Below are 13,985 nucleotides of genomic sequence, written 5' to 3' on the forward strand. Positions count from 1 at the left end.
CACCCCCAGCACCACCCCCAGCAGCACCCGAAGAGTCTGCAAAGGAGCAGGAAGGCAGGTCTCTTGCCCAGGTAACCTTATGTTCTCATTGTTAGAGGAAAGATTGCAACAGCAAATAATTATCCGACTGTGAGCAGAAAACTATAAGGAGGCAAAACACAAGGTCATACAAATTGAGAACGAATAGCCCTAAATAATAAGAGAGGGTAGTTTCAGAAAGCAAAAGGAAAAGGCTTTCCATTCTCTGTTTATGAAAGTCAACATTTTCATTAAATAAATAGAATTCAGGAAAGTCTCAGAGGAAAATACAACTCCTTAGTAATCCACCTCCCCTGCGTAAGGACACTCTATGGGTGGTGTGTCCTTCCAGACTGTTTTCAATACACCTTGTTGGGTGGTTTTTTGTGGTTTTTTTTGGGGGGGGGGGTGTGGGATGGGGATCTTGCTTTTTAATAAGAAGTCTCGCTATATAGCACTGTCTTATGTTTCTTTCATTTCACAGTATACTGTGAACGAGACCTAACCTAAACTGGGACTTTAAATTGTTAGAAAGTGATTTCGAACAGAGGTCAACATACTTCTCTATAGGAAGAAAACACTTAAAGAACAGCATTTACTTTCTGAGCCTCCTCCACCAAGGCTTAATTGATTAATCCACACTTCCCGATAAGCCAGGGAGCAAAATTTTAAAACTGACAAGGACTTTAATGGTGATCGAGTCCAAATTCCTCCTTCTCTAAATGAGGAAACAGGTCAAGCCATCACCTAACACCGTTCCATTCTTGGGATGCTGGGAACATGTTTTCCCCGTTACATACATGGTTGTACATCCACCTGAGCCCCTCAAGGGATTGGACAGAGCAGCGACCTCTAGGCCCCAAATCCAGGCCCCTCAGGGTAGCGTTCTGTCCAGCCGGGCTCCACAGCCCCCTCCACTTAGAGCAGTGATGGCGAACCTTTTGAGCTCGGCGTGTCAGCATTTTGAAAAACCCTAACTTAACTCTGGTGCCGTGTCACATATAGAAATTTTTTGATATCTGCAACCATAGTAAAACAAAGACTTATATTTTTGATATTTATTTTATATATTTAAATGCCATTTAACAAAGAAAAAATCAACCAAAAAATGTGTTCGCATGTCACCTCTGACACGTGTGTCATAGGTTCGCCATCACTGACTTAGAGGGTTCTGGCCAAAGTCAACACAAGTCTCCACGCTGCCCGAGTCACTGGGCACATACCTGGCCCCTCCTAATGGTCTATACTGATCACTAGAACTATCTACATTTTCTTGTTTATTCCACTCAATACACCTATGAGGTAGGTACTATCATTACCTTCATTTTTCAGATCAGGAAATTGAGTCACAGAGGATATATGTGGAGGAGCCAGTATTCTCAACTATGGCCCAATTTTAGAGCCTACACTTTAAAAAAAATATTTTTTTTATTGATTTCAGAGAGGGAGAGAGAGATAGAAACATGAATGATGAGTGAGAATCATTGATTGGCTGCCTCCTACTGGGGATCGAGCCCCTAACCCAGGCGTGTGCCCCGACCAGGAATTGAACGGTGACCTCCTGGTTCGTAGGTCAATGCTCAACCACTGAGCCACACCAGCCAGGCATAAAGCCTATACTTTTAACCACAATTCGAGGCTGCCTCTCCAAGCTCTTGACAGTAGCAAAACCCATCCAGAAAGTATTTTGAATCCACTCACCCCTTTCCACTCCATCAGAGCCTCTCTAATCCAAGGCAGCATCTGCCTACATATGAAATAACCTTCTCACTAGCTTCCTTTGCTTCCCTCTAATCCATTCTCTGTACAGTAGCCAAGAAGATCTTTTAAACACATAAGTCAGATCACTCCCTCTCCCTAGTCTCACTCCCTACACTTACAACCCTCCACTGGGGTTTCATTGCACTTAGAATAAAATCAGAAATTGTTCCCACGGCCACAAGGCCCAGGTTCCTGTCCCTGCCCTCCTCTCCGGCTTCATCTCATTCTGCTCATTACACTCTAAGCAACACCAGCCTCTACAATTTCCTAGGACACAGCTTCTTCCCTGCCTCAGGATCTTGTGCCGCTGTCCCCGCTTTCCCTCTGGCCCTGGCCTGACGGGCCCCTCCTATCCCTCAATGTAGGAGGAATGTCCTTTCCTGGGGTCCTCTGATCACCCTTCTCGAATCGCTCAAGTCCTTGTTTTCTTCTAAGCACTTGTCACAGTGGCAGTTACTTTGTTAACCCGTTTATTTCTGTCTCCTGGACAGGCCTTTGTTTTCTCAACATGCAGGTTTTATTTTAGGTTAATATAATAAAGAAGTGAAAAGACTGTTTAGTTAAAAACTAAACATCCTGCCCTGGCTGGTGGCTCAGTGGTTAGAGTGTTGGCCTACACACTGAAAGGTCACAGATTCGATTCCAGGTCAAGGGCACATACCTGGGTTGCAGGTTCAGTCCCCCCGGCCCAATCCAGCATGTGGGCGAGGCAACCAATCGATGTGTCTCTCTCACATTGATGTTTCTCTCTCTCTCCTCCTCCTCCCTCCCTCTCTCCCACTCTCTATAAAAATCAATGGAAAAATATCTTCCAGTGAGGATTAACAAACCAAAACCAACAACAACAAACATCTAAGCAAACTTAGCCAACTGTATAGAACAGTAAAAGCAGATGCTTCAGATTGTCACACAAATTATAATGTTACAATCATCAGAACAGTATGGTGCTGTGCTAGAATAGAGAGATCAATGAGATGAAATTCGGAAACAGACCTGGGAGGTAACACTTTTATCTATGGCTGTGGAAGAGACGGCCAGTTACCTTGCAAGCCCATCCTTCCTTTCTTCTGTAATAAGAGAACCCCTATATTGTTGTAGCAGAAATGTGCCCCTCTAAAAGCCTTTCCCCAAAAGGAGATATATGTACTACAATTTGTAATACTTTAAACAATAAAATAAACTTTAAAAAAAAGACTAAATAAAGTCCTAAATTCCTTCTGGGGGAAAAAAAAAAGTCCAGTATAGAGGACCAGTCAGTGAAATATAATGCCAGTATTTGGGAAAGTTCTTTTAAAAACCTAATCTGGGGGCAAGTGTGCCATGTTGTTATCTATTCCCCTTCGTCCATTTTTCTGCAAAAACTCCAACGTGGTGGCTAGCATTGTAGCTGCCATCTCAGGACCACGAATCACCAGGTCCAGCGAATATCAGAGACCTCAGCCCCCAAACCTCAAACCACTGAGCCAGCAGCAGCAAAGGCCCACTCTGCATTCTTGTCATATGAGAAAAACAGCACCCGTCTATGTTTAAGATGACCATACGAAAAGAGTAATGCTTCACACACACACACAAGCTTAAATTTAAACCAGGCTAACGTGTCAGCTTATACAACAGTCCAATCCCATATATAGCCAAGTGCAAAATTATGTGTCTCGGATGATGCTGAACGTGTCTCACCCATCTGTACGTAGAGGCAGATGGAGGCTTTGGGTAGACATTGGGAGGAAAGCAGACTCCAAGATTTCCCGAACTAACTCTAATGTTGGCCTGAACGGTGCAGCCTGCTCACCAAATGTCAGGTAAGCACGACTCAGCTTATGGCAACCCTCCTTTGGTCTGGTTCTGGCCATAGGCAGGGGGCAGGCCACATGATTTCTGAAAGTCTCCTTACAGGTGAGCAGCCTTCTGCAGAGCTTGTTGTAACAAGCTTGTTACAAAGAAAAGATATCCTTGTCGTGTAGGGTGAACCACATTGAGTAGTTGTGAGTCACTCTCTCGTTCCTCCCCTGCCTGCCTGACCCCATTCCTCTCCTCCCTGCCACACACTTGACCCGTCCCCCCTGCCCCCCATCTGACCCTCCTGCTCTACCTGTGTGTACAACATAATGGGTTTGGAATGTAAAGTCGACAGTTCTGAATTTCAGTCCTGACTGCCCTAACCAGCCGTCACTAATCCTGTTACCCGCCTGCTTCCTCATCTGAGAGAGGGCCCAGGGGCTGACTCACATGGACACTGTGGGGACAAAGCTCACAGGTGGGCACATTCCGGCAGGAGGGCAGACTGGCACACAGGCTGCATGAGGGTAAGGGGTGGAAAGCATTTAAACAGCAGCTGGAGGAGGAGCACCAAGTGTCATAGAGCGGGGGCTGTTCCAACCGGGACTGGACTCCATCCTCAACATGCCACCCCCGAGTCTGCACGCAGAGACGGCCTCCCAGAGGCAGCAGCGGGGGTCTGCCCCCCGCAGGATGGTGCAGACGCCCCATCAAAGCCTTCAGCATTCTCACCATCAAGGGGGATCAGCTGGCTGCCCACTGTGCTATTCTTACGACTTTTCTGTAGGTTTACAATTTTTCAAAATAAAACAGCTTTCTTTTTGTTTGCTTGTGATTTTGTGTGTGTGGGGATAATGGGGACTAAATGCATTTGAACGTCCCCACCTTGTATGAGGATTCAGACGTCCATTCTGCATTCTGAGCAGCACCGACTTACACATCTTTACAAGCCTGGTGTCATTGCTGGCCGCTCTACAATATAAACTTCCTGAGTATTACCTGCTTAACGTCTTTGTTATAAAATAACTTTTGTTGTTCCATATTTATGAATTAGTTTATCATATATGCATGTTTCTACTATTTTATTGTCATAAAATATATAACATAAAGTTTACAATTTTAACCAGTTTTATGTGTACAGTCCTGTGGCATTAAGTACATTCACTGCTTTGCAGCCATTACCACCATCCATCCACAGAACTTCTTCTTCTTGCCCAACTGAGGCTCAGTACCCATTCCACTCAAACTTCCATTTCTCTCCTCCTCCCAGCCCCTGGCAACCACCATTCTACTTTCTCTTTCTATGAACTTGACTACCCTGGGAACCTCATAGAGGAGGAATCAGACAATATTTGCCTTTTTGTGACTGGCTCATTTTACTTAACACAATGTCTTCGAGTTTCATCCATTTTCTTCCTTTTAAGGCTGGGTAATATTCCATTGTATGTATAGACCACATTTTGTTTATCCATTTGTCTGTCCATGGACACGTGCATTGATTGCTCCCATCTTTTCGCTCTTACGAATAATGCTGCTATGAACATGGATGTTCAAACAACTGTCATGCCCCTGCTTTTGCTTCTTTTGGATACATATCTTATATACATGCCTTTATGCTCATATAGCCTACTTCTATCCCCCTTCAATTGGTTGCCCATCCAGCAAACATCTACTGTGGTCCCACCATGTGCTAGGCAGGCACTATGCTAGATGCTGGGGAGATACAACTAGAAACTGTGCTGCCCAAGAGAATACAGAAAGAAACAGTGAGGTCCTGGGCGACTTGAACACAATCTCGAGAAATCCCAGTCATTTTGTGACATTTAAATTTCATTGTAGCGATAGTTCCCCAGAAAAGGCCACTAGCTAGCAGTTGGAAATGCTTCTTTTATTCAGGGATTTTCCTGCCACAATGTTGACTTTATGTTCCTCCTGTCTTAGGATCCCTCCCCTGGCCCCCATCCCTTTCTTCAGCTCCAGAATCTCCATATGATTCTTTTCAAAAATATTTTTTCATTGATTTTAGAGAGAGGAAAGTAGAGGGAGAGACAGAGAGAAACATTGATCAGCTGTCTCCTGCTCATCCCCTACTGGAGATCAAGCCTGCAACCTGGGCATGTGTCCCAACCGGGAATTGAACTGGTGACCTTTTGGTGCATGGGATGATGCTCAACCTACTGAGCCACACTGGCCAGGCCTCCATATCATTCTACTAGTATGTTTTCATGATCTAGTCTTCACACTTTAATTTGTGTCTACCTGTGTGTCATCCCACCTCTCTCTCCTGACCCATCGGATGCTACATCCATCTGCCTTTGCCTGCCTCAGAGTAGGGCAGGGTGGGTGCCAGAAAGGCCAAAGGGAGAACCTGGTGGAAGATGATGACTGGCAGAGAGAGCCTCTCCTTGTCGCATCAAGGTGGAATGTGGGGGAGTGGGAGGAGGGTGGAAAAAGGATGCAACAGTTTAAATATTCCAAATACCGTGGGACCTTGACTTATGAGTTTAAATCGTTCTGAGACCGAGCTCATTAAGGAGCTGGTTACCTCAAATTACTCTATCAACTCAATGCAAAAAATCGGCCAAGAGACAGCTAGTATCTCAAAAAACTCGTTAGTCGGGACACTCCTAAGTCAAGGCCCCATTGTATGCTGCAGAGATGCAGAGGTGTAGAAGGAAGAGAAAAGAAACCTGGGCAAGCAAGGACCTGTGCTGAGACTGTTCTTCCTGGTCTGGGCACCAGTGCCCACCTCCGTTGCAATCTGAACGAGCGGCTTTGTCACAGGCTGTCCAGATCTGGCAGGTGACCGTGAGAAATGCCAGGGTTCACAGAGCCTCTGGAAACAACCTATCCAAAAGCAGACAGGCCGCCTGTCCAGGCTGAGCACAGGAAGCCCTCCTCCAAAGGGACTACCTGGTCTATTTCTCCCTTAACTAGATCAGAACACAACAAAGGGGACAGACAGAGGAGGAATGAAAGCAAAGAGCTAGAAGAAGTGAGTGTTCATGGATGTTCACTTGAGGTGACAAAGTGCTCCACTGGCACCAGACATGTTTTCTGTTTGCTGCGGCAAGGGAGAGCCCATCGGAAGGGGTTGGGTAGCATCTTGGAAGAAGAGAGTCGTCTTGGATTTTTTGGGAGATTTTTGCTGTTCGGTTTAAGGCTCCTCTTTCCATGCAGGGGGAGGGAGGGAGGAGAGGGCTCCAGCAGGATTAGATGAGGGTCATGAATAACAGTGTAGAATTCCAGGCACTGCTTCATGCTCTAGTAACCATGGCTAAAAGCATTCTTGCCATAAAGTTGTTTTGCTTTTGCCTTTTAAAGTATTTTTTGTGCAATTACATCATCTGGTTGTACTCCTTTAAGAATCATGTATGACAGATTGCCGACAGATATATGAAAAGATGCTCACCCTCACTAGCTATAAGGTAAATGCAAGCCAAAACCACAATGAGATATCACCGCACACCGCTTAGAATGGCTATTTTCAACAAAACAGGAAGCAATAAGTGTTGGAGAGGATGTAGAGAAAATGGAACCTTCACACCTGTTGGTGGGAATGTAAATTGGAGCAACCTCCATGGAAAACAGTATGGAGGTTCCTCAAAAAATTAAGAGCTACCATATGACCCAGCAATCCCTCATCTACCCCCAAAATTTGAAAACACTTATTCATAAAGATATATGTGCCCTTATGTTCATTGCAGCACTGTTCACAGTATCTTCTAGGACATGGAAACAACCCAAGTGTCCTTCAGTGGATGACTGGAAAAAGGGGGCGTTGTTCATACATACAATGGAATACTACTCAGCCATAAAAATGATGAAAATTTCCATTTGCGACAGACAACATGGCTGTATCTTGAGAGTATCATGCTAAGTGAAGTCAGATGGAGAAAAGATGAGAACCATATGATTTCACTCATATGGGGTATACAAAACAGAAGTCAACAAACAAATGAACAAACAAACTCACTGACACAGATAACAGTACGGTGGTTACCAGAGGGGCAGGGGGTGGAGGGAGAAGGAAGAAGGAAAAAGTGAAGGGGGTCAAATATATGGTGATGGAAGGAGACTAGACCCTGGGTGGTGAGCCTACAATGCAATATACATATGTCTTTATTAACTCATCTCGCCCCAATACATTTAATTTGTAAAATCCTAAAAATAAAAAAGAATCATGTGTGAGCAAAACTGTACATTATAAAATAACTGAATCTCTTGGCTAAATGTGGACTTGAGTTCTAGAGCTTGGGAGAAGGGAGTGTGCAGTGAAGCAGAGAGGACAAATGAGGCACAATCTTTACTTCCTATTATTTTGAAATTTCTGAATTCAGCTTCATCTGACTGTAAATAAGTTGAAAATTACTTCTGTGTCACCTACAAAAAAAATCTCAGTTGGTGGTATAAACATAAGAGGGCGAAGAAAGCCTTCAGCACAGTCAAACAGCTCCTGAGGAAGTGCCCGGATGAGGCCCGCCCACCTGGGCTGGGGTGAGAACAGCTCTCCCTGGAGAGACTGTGAGGGAGCACTGGAGAACAGCAGTAATTTCAATGCAAACCACAATGGGACTGATGACAACTACTCTGATGTTAGGCCCACAAGGACTGCAAAAGATGCCAAGATTTCAAGCCTCATTAACTGTGGGGAAGGCCTCTAACAAAAATACTCATATTGTTAATTCCTCAGGCCAGGACATCAGCGGCCAAATTGGCAGAGGACATGAAGGTTTCTACGAAAAAGGACAGAAATCGGACCCAAACAGATCTGGACAGACTTGGATCTAGTAAGAGGAAACCTAACAGAGATAAAGACTAACACTGAGGTCCAAGAAATTAACTGCACCTGTCCCAGATGGAGAAATGTGGTGCAACAGGAGCATCTATGGAGAACAGCTGTGTTTTGGCTGACTCCATTATTTGGAAGAGTCTCTGTTTAGTATAAGACTGCCAAATGAGTTTTCCTTTTAAAGGCAGCAAAACCAAATCTAAAACCAAATCAATGTGGTTCTCCCGGAGTGAGGATCACAGAGCTGCAGAACCCTAAAGAGATCTTAGAAAGAATCTTCCACCAGTTTAGAACCTTGGGACAGAGGAAGGGATGGGTTTGTGTCTGGACACAATCTTCTACAAGTCAAGCAGCACAGTGAGAAGCTAGTGACCACAAGAGGGAAATGAAAGGTTAAGACCAAAGGGGTAAAAATTCAAGAGGAATGAAAGCTGGCTCCAAATATTTTTTAAAATATATTTTTTATTGATTTTAGAGAGGAAGGGAGAGGGAGAGAGAGATGGAAACATCAATGATGAGAATCGTTGATTGGCTGCCTCCTACATACCCCCTACTGGGGATCAAGCCCGCAACCAGACCTGTGGCCTGCCCGGGAATGGAACCGTGACCTCCTGGGTTCATAGGTTGATACTCAACCACTGAGCCACATCGCTGGGCTTGGCTCTAAATATTAAAATGCAGGTTGCTGGGCCCAGAGGTTCCAATTCAGCAGTCTATGCTCAGAATTTGTATTTTCCAGGTGAAAATTAATAAGTTCCCAGATGATGCTGATGCAGCTGGTCCAGGGACCATACTTTGAGAACCACTGCTCTAAGTAACTATATATATATGACAGAAATGGGACCCACACAGATATATATATATAAAAAAAAATTTTTTTTTTTTACTAAGACGCAATGGCCTATTTCTTAGTAAGCCCAATTAGGGAAACTTTATTGGTTTTAAAACTCCACACATTGGTATTTAAAATTATGCTTAAAAGTTCCACCTTTACTTTCTGACCCTTAGCGTTTCTTGTTAGTTCAGCTTCATAAAGCAGACTTCTGTTGCTGCTTCATTTTATGGCATTTTATATAACAGGCCATTTCTCTCTGGTCTTCTTCCACTTTTCCTTATTTTTCTAGTATGCTCAGCAGAACAAGCTTCAAAACACATTAAGATGTGACCTGCTTTTATCAAATGGTATCTGGCTGTCCCACATCTTCTAGAATAGTAAATATTGATCCACTCCTTTCCCCAAAGCCCACACCAAGCTCACCATTCCCAGGGGCCCATTAGGGTTTGAAGCAACTGCATTTAATTCCTCATTAATTTTGTTTGATCTTATGTGCTTGAAGCTTCAGCCTTTAAATCTCACAAGGAAAATTACCAGCAGTTGGAAATGCATATAAAATGACATGTAAAGCAATGCAAATTAATACAAAACATGTATCTCTACATTGCTTAGGAAAAGTCTGATATCTGCTTTGCTCCTCTGCACTCTGGTGAGCGTCACGGGACCCTTTTATTACAATTAACTTAATTTTGTTTTATTTATTTTGTTTGTTACAGCTAATGTTAAAGAGCATCCAGCACCTGATACTTATTGACATGCTAAGTGAAAGATGCCCCTGCCTGTGAGTTAGGCAAATGGGATCCTGGCCTTAACTTTGCTACTGTTCGGCTCTGAAGGGCTTGGACAGGTTCTCAAAATTCTCTAGGTCTCAGATTCTACATCTGGAAATGATGGAAACGACATCATCACAATACATCCACCAGCACTAAGGCTTACTGAGCACTCACTATGTACCAGGCACAATGCACACACACACACACACACACACACACATTGTACATGCACCACACACACACACACACATTGGGCATTCATGATGCACATGTGCCTACCTTGTGACCTTGTGATACAAACATTCATACATTGTACAGACACTGCACATACATAATGCACACATGCAATCCTCACAACAGCCTGCAAGAAGTCACCGTAGAGCATGTACCCCTTAGGTGTGGTGCCATTTCAGAGGCCAGGAGACCAGGCAGAAAAGTCAGGGAGCTTGTGCAAGGTCATGAGCTAGAGAGTGGTGGGGTCACTCCGGGACCACTCTCAGCCACTCTGCAGCTCTGTTGTGTGATTTCCATCGATGTTTCTCCTAATCATTAAATTTGCATATCTACGAAGTAAAACTTTAAACTTCATAGACATAAGTGCTTCAAAATTTGTCTTAGTAAGAAGTTGAAATTTGTTATATGAGTTTGATATCAAAATGCGAGCATGACCAGGCTGTTTTTACCAAATGCTCCCAGAGTGGAAGGGGCTGCAGACATCCTGTATGTTCATCCCCCCCTTCCCACTCGTTCATTCCATTCACAGATCAATGTGTGCGGCTCTCTCATCTTAAAAAAGCCAGGGCTTGCCCAGCTAGTGTGTCTCAGTGGTTGAGCATTGACCTATGAACAAGGAGGTCACGAGTTCAATTCCTGGTCAGGGCACATGCCCAGATTGTGGGCTCAATGCACACACACACACACACACCATTAAGGGGTGTGCAGGAGGCAGCCAATAAATGATTCTCTCTCATCACACACACACACACACACATTGTACATGCACCACACACACACACACACACACACACATTGTACATGCACCACACACACACACACACATTGGGCATTCATGATGCACATGTGCCTACCTTGTGCATACATCATACAAACATTCATACATTGTACAGACACTGCACATACATAATGCACACATGCAATCCTCACAACAGCCTGCAAGAAGTCACCATAGAGCATGTACCCCTTAGGTGTGGTGCCATTTCAGAGGCCAGGAGACCAGGCAGAAAAGTCAGGGAGCTTGTGCAAGGTCATGAGCTAGAGAGTGGTGGGGTCACTCCGGGACCACTCTCAGCCACTCTGCAGCTCTGTTGTGTGATTTCCATCGATGTTTCTCCTAATCATTAAATTTGCATATCTACGAAGTAAAACTTTAAACTTCATAGACATAAGTGCTTCAAAATTTGTCTTAGTAAGAAGTTGAAATTTGTTATATGAGTTTGATATCAAAATGCGAGCATGACCAGGCTGTTTTTACCAAATGCTCCCAGAGTGGAAGGGGCTGCAGACATCCTGTATGTTCATCCCCCCCTTCCCACTCGTTCATTCCATTCACAGATCAATGTGTGCGGCTCTCTCATCTTAAAAAAGCCAGGGCTTGCCCAGCTAGTGTGTCTCAGTGGTTGAGCATTGACCTATGAACAAGGAGGTCACGAGTTCAATTCCTGGTCAGGGCACATGCCCAGATTGTGGGCTCAATGCACACACACACACACACACCATTAAGGAGGGGTGTGCAGGCAGCCAATAAATGATTCTCTCTCATTGATGTTTCTCTCTCTCCCTCTCCCTTCCTCTCTGAAATCAATAAATATATATTTTTTAAAAAGCCAGCTCTCTGTCCCACCTCTCAAAGGGCAATTTCTAGGGAGGTAAGTGTAGCCCCCCACCCCCCACCGCGCGCACGCGCACACACACAAACACACACGCACACACACAAACACACACACACACACACACACACACACCCCGCGATGCTCACTCCCACTGCAAATGAGGTGGAGATGCAGCACCGCCTGGTTTTCCTTCACCTCTTCCCACATAGTTTTACTTCCAGTCCCTGGCGCTTTTTTCCAGGTCCACACCCCTCCCCCACCCATCGCAGGCTTAAAACAACAGGTGAGCCCCAGCTCTTTGGAGGGTAATCTGCGGCCTGCTCTATCCAGACATTGAAGTATTTCTACTCTCGAAGCCTAGAAAGCAGCTCAGACTTAACAAAACCAAACTTGTTTTTCCTCCCCAAATCCGCCCCTCCTCCACTGTTCCCTCTTGTGTACATGGCAGCACCATATACCCAAGTGCTCAAGCTTAAACTCAGCGGCGTCACCCTGCACTCTCACACCCTACACAAAACTAATCACCAGGTCACTCCCAGGTCTGCCTTCAATCCACCCACTTGTGTCATCCCTGCCGCCACGACCTCAGCCGAGGCCACCAGGCCTCTCACAGCCCGGAACCAGCCCTGTCTACTTGAAGGGCTGTCGAGTCCATTTTCCACACGGACACTGCAGCTTTGAATTTAACTCTCACCAGGATACTTTCAGATGTGAAACAGTCCTGAGATCAATTCCGCAAGATGGCCCAAAGATCTGGCATCGTCTAGCCCTGGTACCTGCTGACCTCAGCTGGTGCCATTCTCCCCCAGGTCACACTAGATGGGTTCAGTCCCTGCTCTCCCCTCCTCGGTCCCAGGGCACACCCTTCCCTGGGCGAGCACACTCCCCCTTTAATCCTCTTCCTCCTTCCACTTGGTTTATGCAGCTCCTACTCATCCTTCAGGTTCTAACTTCAATCTCCCCAAGAAGGCCTCTTGCCTTCACCCCAGCACACCTGTGCTCCCCCAGCACCCAGGACTGCCGAGCACACAGTACGTGCTCAATACATTTGGGTTGATGAAATGACTTTTCATCCTTGCAGTACATAATCCTGTCTTCCTGCTTTCTTCCTGCCTTTGAAGCTGACATAGTTTTACTTCCAGTCCCTGGTGCTAATAAGCCCCAGGTCCCCAACACCAGCGGCCCCACTGGCTGGTGATTCTCGAGGGAGAGGGAGCAGAAGCTGGGCACTGTCTGTGTAGTCTTATGTCTCTACCTACCCCTGCCTCCATGACCAAGTTCATGCCCAGTTAGTTCCATAACGATTTACTGCCCTATCCTGAGGGTACTTAGTCTGGTGCCCTCAAGTGTGAATTCGGACTCATTGCCCAATTACACCATTCACCCCCACAAACCACCTCTCTGCAGACTGTGTGGCATTTAGCAAATAGCTGTAAACTTTACCTCTCAAAGGAATGGGTTCAAGTAATAACCAGGTGGGAACACTTCTCCCCCACTCCCAAAGGAACTCTTCAGTCTTCCCCGGAAACATTCAGTGCCACACAACCCGATTCTGTGATTCTTCAACTATGTGTTTCTCTGCAAATGCAAGTTAAACAATGATTCAACAGCATATTAACCGGTCATTTCTCACAGCGAAATGGATCCTTAGAAAGTGCGATATAGAAACTGCTCTATGCAACGATTCGCTTACCTTTAAGGACTTTACTTCCTCATGACACTACCAACAAGATCGGTGCCAAGGACGGGCTCTAGAATGTCTTTGATAGGTGGCTTCATAGAAAGGGCATGTGTGTGCATGTAAGATAAGGTCAAACGGGTGGCTTTCATGTCTCCCAAACAACGTGGACACTTGTATTATCTATCCCCAACTCCCTTAAGTTTCTAGTTTGCTGCTTTTTCATTTTGAGGACGCAAAAAGACAAGTGCCTCAAGGCTAACGCCAGCTCTCCACTGGCCCAGCCGGGCTACAATACACAAGTTTCCTGGGCTACAACCCCGCGAAAAAACCTCCCGCAAGCGGGACAGCATAGTTCTGAGATGAACAAAACACCACCACCCGCGAGCACCGTTAGCCTAAGTGAAGACCGTAAGCCGACTCGAATGCACACCTCTTGGCTCGGGTCCCCGGAGCTCCCAGCCCGCCGGGAGGGCGCCGCCGCTTCGCCGGGGGATGGAGG

General features: G+C 45.5%; 1 protein-coding gene across 3 annotated transcripts in view; it reads right to left on the reverse strand.

Moving 5' to 3' along the window:
- The window catches only part of GCNT4 (glucosaminyl (N-acetyl) transferase 4, core 2), a 24,706-nt gene that overhangs the window by 9,200 nt on the left and 1,521 nt on the right, over positions 1-13,985 (reverse strand). The window contains exon 1 of one of the 3 annotated variants that reach the window (XM_005858039.2): positions 13,917-13,979. The exons of 1 other annotated variant lie outside the window; for it this stretch is intronic. The gene's annotated coding sequence lies outside the window, so the exon portion shown is untranslated. Of the gene's footprint in view, positions 1-13,248; positions 13,360-13,916; positions 13,980-13,985 lie in introns of those variants that run through there. One more of the 3 variants, XM_005858040.2, reaches the window with a different exon arrangement.

This window comes from Myotis brandtii, unplaced genomic scaffold (genome assembly GCF_000412655.1).
Source record: "Myotis brandtii unplaced genomic scaffold, ASM41265v1 scaffold115, whole genome shotgun sequence".
NCBI classification, from domain to species: domain Eukaryota; kingdom Metazoa; phylum Chordata; class Mammalia; order Chiroptera; family Vespertilionidae; genus Myotis; species Myotis brandtii.